Source organism: Nicotiana tabacum, chromosome 7 (assembly GCF_000715075.1).
Source record: "Nicotiana tabacum cultivar K326 chromosome 7, ASM71507v2, whole genome shotgun sequence".
Taxonomy (NCBI): Eukaryota; Viridiplantae; Streptophyta; class Magnoliopsida; order Solanales; family Solanaceae; genus Nicotiana; species Nicotiana tabacum.
In genome coordinates, this window is record NC_134086.1 from 145,091,905 (window position 1) to 145,110,199 (window position 18,295).

At 42.3% G+C, this 18,295-nt stretch overlaps 1 long non-coding RNA gene across 1 annotated transcript; it reads right to left on the reverse strand.

Annotated features, from left to right (window-relative positions):
• Positions 1-11,755: 11,755 nt before the first annotated feature.
• LOC142182582 (uncharacterized) lies at positions 11,756-12,668 on the reverse strand. The gene is made up of 3 exons (XR_012711394.1): positions 12,578-12,668; positions 12,315-12,375; positions 11,756-11,824 (listed from the first exon to the last, which is right to left on the reverse strand). It is a non-coding gene; the product is annotated as an uncharacterized LOC142182582 (long non-coding RNA).
• Between the last annotated feature and the right edge of the window lie 5,627 nt (positions 12,669-18,295).

Sequence of the window (18,295 nt, forward strand, 5' to 3'; positions counted from 1 at the left end):
TAGTATCACCTACCGGAGTAGATACATGAACAGGTGAAACAAGAGACTCACGGGGCATATCCAAATAACGAGCAAAGTATAATGACACATAAGAATAAGTGAAACCGGGATCAAATAATATAGAGGCATCTCTGTCATTGACTGAGACAATACCTGTAATAACAACATCAGAAGCAATAACATCAGGTCTAGCTAGAAGTGTATAGAAACGGGCCTGACCGCCACCTGATCGACCTCCCCCTCTAGGGCGACCCCTAGCTGACTGACCTCTACCCCTAGCTAGCTGGGTGGGTGGTCGTGAAGTAACTGGCACTGAAGCTGATGGCTAACTCTTCCGCTGAGATGAACCCCCAATACGACAAGGACACTACCTCCACATATGACCCATCTCTCCACACTCGTAGCAACTCCCGGGTACTGGAGAAGGGGACTGAAGGGAACCCCTAGCACCGGGATGACTAGCAGATACACCTAGCATAGAAGAGCCCTGAATTGACGGAGCACGGGACGAACTCTAAGCTGGAAGGGCACTGAGTAATGACTGGCCCTGATGAGAACCGTGAGAACTATGACCTGATGCCCCCACGATAACCTAGTCTAGCTGGATGAGCATGCCTGAATGGACGGCCTCTGCCGTGCTGAAACTGACCTCTCGAAGAAGCACCACCATAACTACCAGATCCTCGAGGCCTTTTGGCCTCCCTCTAATCTCGCTCCTAGCGACGAACTGACTCAATCTCACAAGCAATGTCTACAACCTCCTCAAAAGTAGCACTAGACACCCTCTCCTTGGTCATGAGAATACGAAGATGATAAGTGAGGCCATCCACAAACCTCTTAATCCTCTCTCTATCTGTCGGAACCAACCAAATAGCATGACGAGCTAACTTTGAGAACCTCATATCATACTGCGTCATTGTCATCTCTCCCTGACGCAACCACTCAAACTGCCTATGCAGCTCCTCTCTGCGAGACTACGACACATATTTCTCCAAAAAGAGAACGGAGAACTGCTGCCAGGTAAGGGGTGTTGCACCAACAGGCCTACGCCACTTATAAGCCTCCCACCAGGTGAAAGAAGCTCCAGAAAATAGAAAAGTAGTGAAAGAGACCTCGCTGGTTTCCAAAATACCCGTTGTCCGAAGAATCCTCTGACACTTGTCCAAGAAACCATGGTCATCCTCGCCCTCTACACCACTGAAAGTCGAAGGCTGAAGTCTACCAAACCTCTCCAACCTGCGGTGCTCGTCCTCTGGCATGGCAGGAGATACATAGTCTTGAGCTGTTGCAACCAGTTGAGCTGGATGTTCCCCCGATGTCGGAAGTCCCTACACGACCTGGTCAGGTATGCGAGCGGCGGGAGTCTGAGTGCCTCCCCCAGCCTGAGAAGTAGCTGCGGATGTAGTAACTAAGACCGCCTGAGCTAGGCCAGTGCATACTGACAGAATCTGAGCCAAGGCCTCCTGAAGATCCGGAATCACAATGGGCACAGCTGGTGCCTGAGCTGGTGTTGTTGGAGCATCCAAAACTGGGACCTGATCCTGAACTGGGACGGCTGGTGGATCTGTAGGTGCTGCCCTAGCTGTTGTGCGGGCCACATCCATGCCCCTATCGCGACCACGACCACGTCATCGGCCTCTAGTGGCCATATCTGGTGGTACTAGACGTCATCCGTCCTGACCAGTAGTGCGTGTCCTCACCATCTGTGAGAGAATAGAATAACAGAAGTTTAGTACTCAGATCAACAGATTCGCACGACAAGAATTTCAAGAATATGAAATTTTTTTTAAAGGTTCTGCAGCCTCTCGAGGATAAATACATACGTCTCTGTACCGATCCGCGAGACTCTACTAAACCTGCTCATGACTCGTGAGACCTATGTAACCTAGGCTCTGATACCAACTTTATACGACCCTAAACCCAGACTCGTCATGATGGCACCCCTCGCGAAGACAATGCCAGCCGACACAACACCTTCTTCATGTTTAAGCAATTAAAATAAAACAAACTAAGTCTTTAACATAATTAAATCCCAAATAAATAGTGAAATAGTACAATTTGCGGAATAGACACAACCCGACATCGGGGTGTCACCAGTCATGAGCATCTATCATAATTCTACAAGTCTGAAAGAGTTTACACAATCTATTACATAACTAGGACAAGGGAAATAAAATAGGCAGGAGAAACACCGAGCTACGAATGTCGAGCACTACCTAATGGACTTCAAAAATCTACTGGAAGCTATCAACCCTCGCCAGCAGGACTTGAAGCGCCTGAATCTGCACACAGGGTGTAGGGAGTAAAGCAAGTACTCCAACTCGGTGAGTAATAACAATAAATGAAGACTGAGCGATAAGAAATTACGTAAAAAACCATCAACATGCTATAAAGAAGCAGCGTAAAACCAATAAAAAGCAATGACACAGTGAAAATATATAAAGTTACCTTAGTTTAGAATAATATTCTTTAAAACACCTTTTTGACAGTTAAACAATTAAATGAAAAGCAACTAGAACAGATAAGCACATAAAATCTGCCCCTCGGGCACAATGTCAACAGAATCAGCCCCTCGGGCAATAATGTGGATCAACACCAGCCCCTCAGGCTATATTGTCATGACCCAAACTGGAGGGCCATGACTAGCACCCGACCACACTTGCCGAGCACCAATATACATTTCATCTAACCTTCATTATTATCTTTTAGGGTTGACGAGATCAATATAAATGGTAGACCTGGATCATGGACAACCAGCAATAAAATATAACGACATGAACATACATAGCAGGGGATGACCAGACAATCAAGAAACTACATATAAGGTGTGAGCTACCACGCTACTATGAAAGACTATACAACAAAAACTAGCCGATAAGGCATACCAAACTATACATAAGTCGACACCTATCTATGAGCCTCTAAAGGAACATAAGTGTTGTAACATAGCCGGAACAGGGCCCCAATATACCAATAATGTCTATAAAAAAATGCATACCAAGACCAAGGCAAGTCTGGAGAAGGGATCTCGCCAATCACCGCTGAACTGGACAGCCTACTGTGGTGGGGGAGCTGCACCTGCCTGTCAATTAGGACCTGCAGCATGACATGCATCGTCCACAAATAAAAGGACGTCAGTACGAATAAAGTACTGAGTATGTAAGGCAGGGAACCATAAATACGATCAGTAATGTAAGCAAGGATAGAGAATATACAACCTGTAACATCTTAGTACCTCTGAGGGCTACTTACATGAAATGCATGATACATATGTATAAATACATAAACCCTTAAAACATTCGCCTCTGTGGGCATCATCATCATCATATCGTACCCGGCCATAATAGGCTCGGTAAAAAAAATGTACTCGGCCATCATAAGGCTTGGTAGAATCGTACCCGGCCGCGTGGAGATCGGTAAAACCCAACTGATCAGTGGTTGCACAATAGGTTTTGTGCCCGGCCAACTATAGCGTGGCTTGGTAGAGTAAAATAGATACATATATATAATGCATGCTCGACTCATGGAATCACATTCTAAACCTTTCGGAGTGACGTATGGTCGGTATCCTATGTACACGTTATTAGGACTAACTCTTCACTATGAACCTTATAAGAATCAGGAAGTACCAACAACATTGATAACATAAGAATAATAGAAGCAACATTAACATCAATCGTTCCATAAGAGGGAAAACAATGTAAGTACTGCTAGCTTCTAAGAGTAGAGTATCTTGGAACCTCGTTCATTACATTATGTACAATCGGAGTCGTGCAAAAGAAGGAAAGGTATAGCCTCACATACCTTGTATATACTGCCCCAATCTCAAGCTATGCAATTGTCAAAACTCCTTAGTCTACAATAAGAGAAACGATACTATCGTTATCATTTAAGCGTCATAACTATTATGTATCGACCACAACCTATTTTACGATGAAACGGACAACACCTCCCCTATATATATGACCTCACACCATTCAAAACAGTCACCAAACAACCCAAACAACATCAATAATAAACATATTGAGCCTCCCAAAATAGTCCACACACAGCCTAATCACTCCATACATACGACGACCACCGTAGTCGTGTCAAACAACCTGGAAATGATATGAGTAACTATCAGCCCATAACCCTACATATATATGGTGTTTGTACACATCATTCATCCTCCAAAACTCCACAAAACAGTAGTAAAATACGCAGCCCAACAGCAATGCAAAATAGTCCACAAAACAATAACATTACTACCAAGCCTTTCGATATATATTTCACAAGTTCTAGCTTCACTGGCTTAGCCGCAACTTGGATAATCTTAAATACATATAGAGTAAGAGGTTCCTTATCTTTATACATAAATAACAACTCTTGACCTTAAATTTCCACGAAATATCCCTCCAATGCTTCCACAACAACAAAAAAGCGAAACTAGCGATCAATTAGTGTTTTTCGGCACTAGAATCACTTTAGAAGGCTTGAAATCACCTAGGATTGATATTAAGAACATGAGGGAGTATTTACAGAACATAAACCCTTTAAAACAACCTCCCACATGAGCTGGAACGATACAAAAATGAGCAACAACAAGAAGAACAAGAGACTTACTAGCGCCACGGAATTCCCGACACTTGATTTGTGTTGTTTGCCCCTATTTTGGGTCTTGAATCTTGAGAGAACCTTGAGAGGATGTTCCTAGGGTTCTAAGGTCTGAAAATAGTGAGAAGAAATGATTTAAAACGGGTTGTAGGCATCCTATATAGGTCCAAATATCTTAAACCGCCTTAGTGGGCCCCATAGAGAGGTGCTTGGCGCAGTCTCGCAAAAATGCGAATATTTCTCTACTCCAAGATCGTATCGATGAACGGTTTAATGCGTTGGAAACTAGACTCATATATCTTTAATTTGGTTGGTAGATCACCCCGGAATTCCTTGTAAATTAGGAGAAACGATTAGAAACATTTGACCTAATGTTTAAGTAAAATTATGAACCTAAGTTGCGACAACTTTTGTCGACTTTTGTTTCATAACTCGTTTGACTTCAAGACTTATGATACGGATATTATATGATTAAAATAACTTAATAAATGAACTCTTGAGTGTATTAAGCACCGCTAGATTACTTGAAAATACGAGTTACAACATCCTTGATTCATTTAACTTCTAATACTTGTTAATCACCCTTATACACTCTTGTATCACTTAAGACCAATAGGATTGACTTCTTATCATCTCAAAGATAATTCCTTCTTGGATTTATGTTAACTAATATATGGCATGAACTAACACATGTGGATATGGGTTGTAACACCCTCCCCCCTTAGGAACATTCGTCCTCGAATGTAAGGGTTTATGGGGAGTTTAAATCATCGTGGATTCCAATGGAAATTTCCGATCAATTTTCCCCTATAAAATGGTCACTAGCAAAACTTGCAAGTAATTAAGCCCAACATATGGCTTCACAAGGCTACACAAAGCATTATGCGTATTTACATTATCTACATATCACCATTTTGTACTAAGGAGGAGTATTCTCAAATTATTGCTTACCTCATAGAGCCGTTTCACCTTCCAATGTATCCTGTCTTCCATCAGAATCCTTGTTATCTTCATTCTGGAATAAGTAAGGGTATTTAGACTTCATCTCCTCTTCTGCTTCCCATGTCATTTCTTCCATATTTTTGTTCCTCCACAATACTTTGACAGAAGCTACATCTTTTGTTCTCAGCTTGCGGACTTGCCGATCTAATATCGCTACTGGCACTTCTTCATATGATAGGTCCTCTGTAACTTGTACATATTTGATAGGGACGACTCGAGAAGGGTCTCAAATACATTTTCTCAACATAGATACATGGAATACCGGGTGGACAAATTCCAATTCGGATGACAATTCTAACTCATAAGCAACCTGTCCAATTCGTCGAAGAATTTTATACGGCACGATATACCTTGGACTCAGCTTACCTTTCTTCCCAAAACGCATAATACCCTTCATTGGTGAGATCCTCAGGAAAACCCAATCACCAACCTCAAACTCTAAATCATGACGTCGGACATCAGAATAAGATTTTTGCCTACTTTGTGCCGTCCTCAATCGCTCCTGTATCACTTTCACCTTCTCAATAGCTTGGTGAATCAAATCTGGCCCATTTAATTCTTTTTCACCGACTTCGAACCATCCAACTGGTGATCTACATCTCCTCCCGTATAGTGACTCGTATGGGGCCATTTTAATACTGGAATGGTAGCTATTATTGTAGGCGAATTCTATGAGTGGAAGATGATCATCCCAATTCCCCTTAAAATATAGAACACATGCTCGTAGCATATCTTCCAGTGTCTGAATGGTATGTTCAGCCTGTCCATCAGTCTGCGGATGAAATGCAGTGCTGAGATTTACTTGTGTGCCTAAACCCTTCTGGAAAGACCTCCAAAAATTAGCCGTAAATTGAGCTCCTCGGTCTGATATAATAGATACGGGCACACCATAAAGCCTAACAATCTCCTTGATATACAACTTCGCATAATCTTCAGCCGTGTAAGTTGTCTTCACTGGCAGAAAATGGGCACATTTTGTAAGTCGATCAATTATCACCCAGATGGAGTCAAACTTATGATAAGAGCGTGGTAATCCAATAATGAAGTCCATATTAATCACCTCCCACTTCCAGGTCGGAATCTCTATATTTTGAAGCAATCCACCGGGTTTCTGATGTTCTATCTTTACTTGTTGACAATTGGGACACTAAGCTACAAATTCTGCAATAGACTTCTTCATATTATCCCACCAATACTGCTCTTTGACATCATGATACATTTTTGTCGAGCCGGGATGGATGGAATATCGGGATTGATGAATCTCATTCATAATCTTCTCTCGCAACCCTGCCATATTAGGCACACACAATCGTCTCTGGTATCTCAGTGCCCCGTCTTTTCCGATCCCAAAAGCCATACTTTTACATTGTTGAATGCTTTCTCTTAATCGTACTCAGAAAGGATCTTCATATTGTCGTGCTTTTACCTCGGCTACCAAAGATGATTCTGATATATTCTGTACAGTAACACCTCCATCATCAGAGTCTAACAATCTGATTCTCATATTGGCTAGCTGATAAAGCCCTTTAATCAACCCCCATCTACCTGCCTCAATATGTACTAAGCTTCCCATTAATTTACGGCTGAGAGCGTCTGCCACAACATTGGCTTTACCGGGATGATACAATATCTCGACGTCGTAGTCTTTCAATAATTCAAGCCACCTACGCTGCCTCAAATTCAACTCTTTCTGCTTGAAGATGTATTGTAAACTCTTGTGATCTGTGTAGATGTCAACATGGATGCCGTATAAGTAGTGCCGCCATATCTTCAAAGCATATATTACTGCAGCCAATTCCAAATCATGGGTTGGATAATTCTTTTCATGCTTCTTCAATTGTCTTTATGCATAAGCAATCACATTCCCACGCTGCATCAATACGCACCCCAAACCTATACCTAAGGCATCACAATATACCACATAACCTTATGTTCCTTCAGGAAGAGTGAGCACTGGTGCGGATGTCAATTGATTCTTCAGCTCCTGAAAACTACGTTCACTAGTGTCAGACCACTGGAATTTGGTAGCTTTCTATGTTAACTTAGTCAATGGTGATGATATAGAGGAAAATCCTTCTACAATCCGCCTATAATATCCTGCTAGCCCTAGGAAGCTACGGACTTCTGATGGTGTTGTAGGTCTCGGCCAATTCTTTACTGCATCGATCTTCTGAGTGTCGACACTAATACCCTCATCAGATATCACATGGCCAAGGAATGCTACTGAGTTCATCCAGAATTCACATTTGGAGAGCTTAGCATATAACTTACGATCCTGAAGCGTCTGTAATACTATCCGCAAGTGGCCCGCATGTTCCGCCTCCGAACGAGAATACACTAGAATGTCATTAATGAATACAATCACGAACACATCAAGATAGGGCCTAAATATAGTATTCATGAGATCCATAAAAGCTGCTGGGGCATTTGTTAGCCTGAACGACATCACCAAGAACTCAAAGTGCCCATTTCTTGTCCGGAAAGCCGTCTTTGGAATATCCTTCTCCCTAACCCTCGCCTGATGATACCCTGAAAGTAAATCAATCTTGGAGAAATACTTGGCACCCTGGAGTTGGTCAAACAGGTCATCAATTCTTGGAAGTGGATACTTGTTCTTTATAGTAGACTTATTCAACTGTCGATAGTCGATACACATCCGTAACGACCCGTCTTTCTTCCGCACGAATAGGACTGGTGCACCCCAAGGTGAAGTGCTAGGCCTAATAAAGCCCTTATCCAGCAAGTCCTTCAACTGCACCTTCAACTCTCGCAACTCTGCCGGGGCCATTCTGTATGGAGGAATAGAGACCGGTTGAGTGTCAGACAATACATCAATGCTAAACTCAATCTCCCTTTCATGAGGAAGGCCTGGGAGTTCATCTGGGAAAACATCTGGGAATTCGTTGACCACAGGGATTGATTGTAAAGTAGGCGGTTTCGCCTCCACATCCCTAACGTGAACGAGATGATAAATGTAACCTTTTGAGATCATTTTCCTTGCCTTAAGATAGGAAATAAACCTACCTTTCGGTGTAGCAATGTTCCCTTTCCATTCAATGACGGGTTCACCCGAAAATTGGAACCTAACCATCTTCGTACGACAGTCAACATTTGCATAGCATGAGGCCAACCAGTCCATTCCCATTATCACATCAAAATCAACCATTTCTAACTCAAATAAATTTGCCAAGGTTTGACGACTACAAATCATCACAGTGCAACCTCTATATACCCTTCTAGCAATCACAGAATCTCCTATCGGAGTAGATACCGCAACGGGTTTACTTATCAATTCAAGTTCAATGCCAAACTTATTAGACACAAAGGGTGTAACATATGATAATGTAGATCCCAGATCAATCAGCGCATATACATCATAAGAAAACACAAATATAATACCTGTAACAACATCTGGAGACGACTCGAGATCCTGTCGACCTACTAGAGCATAGGTTCGATTTTGAGCACCACTCGAACTCGGCACTGCACCTCTACCCCTACCACGACCTGTCGACTGCTGAAAACCCCGTGTTGGAGGTCGAACTGATGAGGAAGAACCAGACACAAATCCAGTCGGCTGAGCCATACCATCACCTCCTCTATTAGGACAATCCTGCATCATATGGCTAGGCTGTTCGCACGAATAGCATGCATCAGAACCTCGACGACACAGTCCAAAGTGGGCCTTGCCGCACTGATCACAATGTGGTGTTGGGGGTCTCATTTGACTAGTATCCCTGTGATGTTGCGAGCCATATGCCCGCGAACTCTGACCTGGACCAGAATAGGATCGATCATATCGAGGCCTCTGAAACTGTGGAGGAGCACTAGCTACAGGTGGCGCCGAACTCCTCGAAACCTGTGGCCTGATGCTGCCTCTGAAGTCATCAGAATACCCTGCAAATCTCGCCCTTTTATGTTGGCCCCTATCCTGCTCCCTAACTGCCCTCTACTGGCGCTTACGATCCTCTAGGGTCTGGGCATAAGCTTGAATACGGGAAATATCCATGCCCTCCACCAAGGAGGCTGTCATACACTCATTTATCAGATGTGGTCCCAACCCATTCACGAACATATGCACCCTATCACTCATCTCGGCCACCATATGGGGAGCATACCTTGCCAAAGAATCAAACTGCATATTGTACTCTCGCACACTCATATTACCTTGTCTAAGTTTCAAGAACTTATCAGCTCTAGCTCGTCGTATCTCAATTGGCAAGTAGTGACGAAGAAAGGCCTTAGATAATTCCTTCCACACAGCTGGAGGAGGGTTCGGACCCCTGGATGTCTCCCAACTATCATACCAGAGAACCGCTAAATCTCGTAGCCGATAAGAAGCCAACTCTACTACCTCTGTATTACTAACATGCATAACCCGAAGTGTACGATGAACCTGGTCAATAAAAGTCTATGGGTCCTCCTTGGGGTCTGATCCGGTAAACACTGGAGGGTCTAAATTAATAAAATCACGAACTCTTGTACTAACTGGTTTCTCAGCAGCACCTGTATTCTACCTCTGAGCCTGAGCAGCTACCAAGCTAGTCAATAACTGCAAAACACTCTGCATATCCTGGTCTGGAGTGCCAGACGAAGGAACTGGAGGCGCTGGGTGCCTTCTAATATCCTCTGGAGGAGATGGAGTAGATGAGGTATGAGAGGGCATCTCACTCTGAGCCTCACTTTGTCCTGCTCTGACTTGGGGCACCTGACTGGTACCCTCTCCCGCTGTTGTATCAAGTCGTCTACTAATCGTTTGCTTCCTAGTCGAAGGCATCACTGGAAAAAAACAAGGTGAATATTAGAGACGAACACTTACGACTCAACTCTACGCACGATCTAGATTCAGGAAGAAGGTAACAACCCTAGATGTCATGTAGCCTCCTGATTATAAATGTGGCGCGCTACACATCCATAATCAAGAATCTACTAGACACGGCTCATAGACAACCCCTAGGACAGACTTGCTCTGATACCAAGTTTGTCACGACCCAAACTGGAGGGCCATGACTAGCACCCGACCACACTTGCCGAGCACCAACATACATTTCATCTAACCTTCATTATTATCTTTTAGGGCTGACGAGATCAATATAAATGGTAGACCTGGATCATGGACAACCAGCAATAAAATATGACGGCATGAACATATATAGCAGGGGATGACCAGACAATCAAGAAACTACATATAAGGTATGAGCTACCACGCCACTATGAAAGACTATACAACAAAAACTAGCCGATAAGGCATACCAAACTATACATGAGTCGACACCTGTCTACGAGCCTCTAAAGGAACATAAGTGTTGCAATATAGCCGAAACAGGGCCCCCACATACCCATAATGTCTATAACAAAAATGCATACCAAGACCAAGGCAAGTCCGGAGAAGGGATCTCGCCAATCACCGCTGAACTGGACAGCCTACTGTGGTGGGGGAGCTGCACCTGCCTGTCTATCAGGACCTGCAGCACGACATGCAGCGTCCACAAATAAAAGGATGTCAGTACGAATAAAGTACTGAGTATGTAAGGCAGGGAACCATAAATACGATCAGTAATGTAAGCAAGGATAGAGAATATACAACCTGTAACATCTTAGTACCTCTGAGGGCTACTTACATGAAATGCATGATACATATGTATAAATACATAAACCCTTAAAACATTCGCCTCTGTGGGCATCATCATCATCATATCGTACCTGGCCATAATAGGCTCGGTAAAAAAAACGTACCCGACCATCATAAGACTCGGTAGAATCGTACCCGGCCACGTGGAGCTCGGTAAAACCCAACTGATCAGTGGTTGCACAATAGGTGCCGTACCCGGCCAACTATAGCGTGGCTCGGTAGAGTAAAATAGATAGATATATATAATGCATGCTCGACTCATGGAATCACATTCTAAACCTTTCAGAGTGACATAAGGTCGGTATCCTCTGTACACGTTATTAGGACTAACTCTTCACTATGAACCTTATAAGAATCAGGAAGTACCAACAACATTGATAACATAAGAATAAGAGAAGCAACATTAACATCAATCGTTCCATAAGAGGGAAAACAAATGTAAGTACTGCTAGCTTCTAAGAGTAGAGTATCTTGGAACCTCGTTCATTACATTATGTACAATCGGAGTCGTGCAAAAGAAGGAAAGGTATAGCCTCACATACCTTGTATATACTGCCCCAATCTCAAGCTATGCAATTGTCAAAACTCCTTAGTCTACAATAAGAGAAACGATACTATCGTTATCATTTAAGCGTCATAACTATTATGTATCGACCACAACCTATTTTACGATGAAACGGACAGCACCTCCCCTATATATATGACCTCACACCATTCAAAACAGTCACCAAACAGCCCAAACAACATCAATAATAAAAATATTGAGCCTCCCAAAATAGTCCACACACAGCCTAATCACTCCACACATACGACGACCACCGTAGTCGTGTCAAACAACCTGGAAATGTTACGAATAACTATCAGCCCATAACCCTACATATATATGGTGTTTCTCCACACTCTTTCTCCTTCAAAACTCCACAAAACTGTAGTAAAATACACAGCCCAACAGCAATGCAAAATAGTCCACAAAACAATAACATTACTACCAAGCCTTTCGATATATATTTCACAAGTTCTAGCTTCAATGGCTTAGCCGCAACTTGGATAATCTTAAATACATATAGAGTAAGAGGTTCCTTACCTTTATACAGAAATAACAACTCCAATTTGACCTTAAATTTCCATGAAATATCCCTCCAATGCTTCCACAACAACAAAAAAGCGAAACTAGCGATCAATTAGTGTTTTTCGGCACTAGAATCACTTTAGAAGGCTTGAAATCACCTAGGATTGATATTAAGAACATGAGGGAGTATTTACAGAACATAAACCCTTTAAAACAACCTCCCACAAAAGCAGGAACGACACAAAAATGAGCAACAACAAGAAGAACAAGAGACTTACTAGCGCCACGGAATTCCCGACACTTGATTTGTGTTGTTTGCCCCTTATTTGGGTCTTGAATCTTGAGAGAACCTTGAGAGGATGTTCCTAGGGTTCTAAGGTCTGAAAATAGTGAGAATAAATGATTTAAAACGGGTTTGAGGCATCCTATATAGGTCCAAATATCTTAAACCGCCTTAGTGGGCCCCATAGAGAGGTGCTTGGCGCAGTCTCGCGAAAATGCGAATATCTCTCTACTCCGAGATCGTATCGATGATCGGTTTAATGCATTGGAAACTAGACTCATAGATATTTAATTTTGTTGGTATATCACCCCGTAATTCCTTTTAAATTAGGATAAAATATTAGAAACATTTGACCTAATGTTTAAGTAAAATTATGAACCTAAGTTGCGACAACTTTTGTCGACTTTTGTTTCATAACTCGTTTGACTTCAAGACTTATGATACAAATATTATATGATTAAAATACCTTAATAAATGAACTCTTGATTGTATTAAGCACCGCTAGATTACTTGAAAATACGAGTTACAACATCCTTGATTCATTTAACTTCTAATACTTGTTAATCACCCTTATACACTCTTGTATCACTTAAGACCAATAGGATTGACTTCTTATCATCTCAAAGATAATTCCTTCTTGGATTTATGTTAACTAATATATGGCATGAACTAACACATGTGGATATGGGTTGTAACATATATGGAGGTCGAGCATTAGGGTGGTAGGCTAGGGGGTAGTCAAGAGAAGGGACCCTTACGACCCAAGCGCAATATCAAGTCATCTCGTGGCATAATCACATAGGTTCTCGACCTCATATCAAGCCACCTTGTGGCGTACAACTCAGGCCCTCGTCCTCATAATCATGAATCAGCTCAATAACCTCACAACACAAGCCCTCGTCCTTACTCAGTCAGAAATCTCTAGAAGCCACTCGGGCATAGTAAATTATGATGGTCAACCCAAAATATCATTTAAAGTATTAAAACATAGTAAACATGGTTGAATTATAAAAATAGTATAATATTGCATGACTGAGTATAGATATAAAATCAAAACAGTGAGTAAATAGCGGTAAAAATCCCCTAAGGGTCCAAATAGTTGGCACGATGCCCAGATATGGCATTCAGCCCAAAACATGATGATAGCAAATAATTTTCAATCAAATAAGCGGTAAAATAGTCATTCGGGATGGACTAAGTCACAATCCCCAACGATGCAGGACCCCTCGCTCGTCATCTTGCATGTGCCTCACCACAATATAGCACAACGATGTGAAATTCGGGGCTTCATACCCTCAAGACAACATTTACAATCATTACTCACCTCAATCCGGTCCAAACTCTAGCCCACGACACCTTTTACCCTCGAATCGGCCTCAACTCGCATAGAATCTATTCAAAATCAGAATCACGACGTCAAAATATGCTAAGGGAACGAAGCCCATGCGAAAATAATCAATTTACGATATAAATCCCAAAATTAACCAAAACCCGACCCCCGATCCCATGTCTTGGAATTCAATAAAATTTACATCAATAGGTTCCTTATCTCCCCACGAGTTCATACATATCAAAAGTCCCAAAATCCGACCACAAATGACCCTTCAAATCCTCAAGTGAAGGTCACCAATACCAAGTCCTAGTTTCCCAATTTTTAACCCATAATTTTCCATAATTACAGCAGGTTCAACAATCTTACCTCAACGAAGCTCCCTTGAATTCCCTCTTCAAAATCTCCCAAAAAGCTCCAAATTGACATAGAAATGGTGGAATAACCAAAGATTCGCGAAGAAAATATTTTATACCTTCTAGCCCAGGCTTTTCGCACATGCGGCCAATTACTCGCTCCTGCGCAACCACTTCTGTGGTCCGAGCACCACTTCTGCGGTCATCACTTAAGGCCCCTTCCTCACTTGCGACCAGACATCCGCTTTTACGGGCCCACAGGTGCGGTTCATATCCCACATCTGCGGTTTCCACTTACTATACCTTTGGCTACATCTGCAGTTCCAAACTCACTTCTGCAGGGCTGGACCTGCAGTCCCCTAGCCGCAGGTGTGGTTATGACAGCAATGGAACATCTTCAGCTACCAAAACCAACTTCCAAACTTTCCGCCAACCATCCGAAATCACCCCAATGTCCCCGGGACCTCAACGAAAAGCACAAATACATCATATACCACTACTCAAACTTGTACCAATATTCAAAACACCTCAAACAACATCGAATCAACCAAATCACATCTAAATCAAGCCTAAGATTCAAAAATCTTATGAATTCCGCTTTTGATCAAAAAGTCTATCAAACCACGTCCGAATGACCTGAAATTTTGCGCGCACATCCCAAATGACACCACGGATCTACTGCGACTCTCGGAACTCCATTCCGACCCCTATATCAAAATCACACCTATCAACCGGAAAACACCAAAATTTCAATTTCGCCAATTCAAGCCTAAATCTACTTCGTACCTCCAAAACACATTCCGATCACGCTCCTAAGTCCCAAATCACCTCTCGAAGCTATCCGAACCATCGAAATCACATTCGATCCCTTTAACACATAATTCAATATCCGATTGACTTTTCCAACTTAAGCTTCCTCAAAAGAGACTAAGTATCTCAAACCTTACAAAAACCTCTCCGAACTCGAGACAACCAACCCAATCACATATATAACCGATAAATAAAGTAATAAGAAGCAGAAATGGGGGAAACAGAGCAGTAACTCATGAAACGACCGACCGACTTGTTACAATAGTGAACCTAGGTATTTGCCGAAGGTGGTTGTGGTCTGAATGGAAAGACTACTAGAGTTGTACTCCATTTGGTAGGGTTGGCAGTTTGTATAGAAGAATACTCCTGATTGGCAAGATTGATTTTTTTCCTTGAGGCCTGATTGAAAGTGTTAAGAGTGTTAATGATTGTGGTGCAATTTTTCTGGTCAGCTGTAGAAAATAGGGTTGATCATTAGCAAAGAACAAGTAGGAGATCTTAGGACCAAACCTGCTTATGCTAATTGGTCACCACTCCTTGTTTTGGACATTCCTCTCGATAACCCTGGAGAGTCTTTCCATGCACATAATGAACATGTAAGAGGATAGGGGGTCACCCTGCCTAATGCTTGAATGGGTTCGTTTGGGCCCCATTCACTAGAATAGAAATAGAGGAAAAGCTGACACGTGGTATGATGAGATTAATGGTGTCAATGGGAAAGTTGAAAGCTTGGAGGGTCTCCTTAATAAAAGACCATTCAATTTTGTCAAAGGCCTTTTCCAAATCAATCTTTATACTCATGTGAGGTATTTTGCTCTCATTTTTCCAAAGTGAGTGATGTATTCCTGGACTATGATAGCATTATCAGAGGCCCTCCTGTTGGAGAGGAAGCTAGACTGACTTGGACCAATAATGTAAGCCAGGTATGGCTTAATTCTGTTGAATATGATTTTAGTTACAGTTTTATAGATAGTGTTGCATAAACCTATAGGCCTGAAGTTTTTTATCATGGAGGCCTGGAGGCATTTTGGGATTAAGCACATGAGGGTCTCATTCATACTTGGGTGCATTTTTGCAATTGAGAAGCAGTTTTTATAAAATTGAATGACATCTTTTCCCATAATGTCCTAGTACTTCTAGTAAAAGAAGGGGAACAATCCATTAGGGCCTAGTGCTTTGAAAGGTTTGAAGGAGAAGATATCTCTCTTGATTTCATTGTCCCTAGGGGAAGGGCCACAATGGGTTTTTGCACATTGGATAGAGATGGATTTTTAGGGCTAGGTATTATAGTCGATATGGGGGATTATGAGTAAGAAGAAATGTAGAGCTCCTTGAAAAATTTGACTATGGAGTCTTTGATTGAAGGGGTTCGTACTGCCAATTTCCTGCCTCATCCTTGAGGGAGAGAATTTTGTTTCTCCTCCTTCTATTGAGGGTTGAAGTGTGGAAAAATCTAGTATTGGCATTACCATGAGAAAGCCAATTTATTCTAGCTTTCAACTTCCAGAAGTCTTCTTTATTTTTCAGAATTGAGTCAAGATCCTCGGTGAGAGTGTTTCTAAATTTTGGAGGAAATGACTAAATTGTTAGTTGGTTGATTTTTGGATCCCATCAATCCTGGCCAGTAATCTCTTCTTTTTGTGAAATATGTTGCCAAAGGTAAGCTTGTTCCAACTGATGACATTGTTTTTGAACCTAAGGGATGAAGGGATCAAGGAGGAGTGGGTTGGGAAAGAGTCCCTAATGAGGGATGGGAAGGTTGGGTGACTACACCACATGGATTCAAATCTAAAAGGCTTAGCAGTAGCCTCTTGGGTGCTATTCTTGAGCTTGACAAGGAGGGGACAATGGTCAGAGTGGGTCCTAACTAGATGAGTAACAAAAGCATCTGGGAAATTATATACCCAACGGTTGTTAGCAAAGCACCTATCAATTCTCTCAAGGATAAAGCTGGACCTGTTTTATTAATGCTTGTTAGACCAAGTGTACTTGCTACCTTTATAGCCTAGCTCAACTAGTTTACACTGATTAATACAATTCCAAAACAAGTTTCTTCTATTTGTACTAACATGGTTGACCCCAAATTTGTCTCTTACTGTCAATACTTCATTAAAATCCCAACCCACAAACCAACTACCATTTAAGTGCTTAGAGATATCAATCAGGTTATCCCAAAGGGTTTTTCGATCCTCTAGATTGTTACTAGCATAAACTGCAGAGAAGAATTCCTTCCACATGATGACTATACCTCCTAAGTGGCCTACTGCTAGGAACTTAATATACAGGTCATATTGCAGTTCCTCTTTGAACTTTTCATGATCTTCCATCTTGGTTTCCAACAATACTAGCATTGCTGGTTTATGTATCTTTACCATTTCTGAGCAGTGTCTTCTGAACTCTGCATTACCCCCCCCCCCCAATTCCATATGATAAGATTCATTAGGGGGTTTGGGTTTGTTGGGAGAGTTCCCTCCGGTTCCTTGTCTCTTCCTTGGGCTGGCATCATTTTCTTCTTTCTTGCTAATGGTGTCTGGGCTCTCAATTCTAGAATTTGGGTCAGGAGTGGTTTCAACACTCCTTGATTCTGATGAGGACAGGTTCAATCCACATCTAGCAAGAGTTTTGGGACATAGTAGGATCAATGTTTCACTGTGATCCACGTTGAATTCCACCGCTCTCACCGCCTCTAGCTATAGGGAGTCCGTTCTCGTTGAGTAGTAAGAGCTCTAGGACTCCTTCTCCTTGGATGTTTCCTGGATTTTGAGTATCTCTAGGGCTTTGGTTATATCTTTCGAAATGTTCACTAGTGGTGGAGAATACTGTTTCTCTTGCATAGAAGACGAAGGGTCCTGTTGGGGCCATTGTTCTAGAATTGTGAAATGGAGTGTCGCAGATGGGTCCGGCGTTGCTATGTCTGGGAAGAATGGGATGATGTTGAAGATCTGTTGCATCAGGTTATGAACTGATGGTGTATCTTTGGTTGGCTGTAGAGGGTTGAAGCTGCTTAGAAGAACCGTTGATTTCCATATTTTGGGCTCCAAACGTCTCCAAACCCCTGTTTAAGGCTTCTGTTCTGACCCTTTCCTGATGGGCCAGATTTTGGATGATGAGCGATATTGACTGGTTTCCCACCTGAAAATTGTAGCATAGTCCCTGGCCATGGAGAGCAACCTCCAACCAGGACGTCGGTATGTGGTCCTGTGGCAATAGGGTGGAA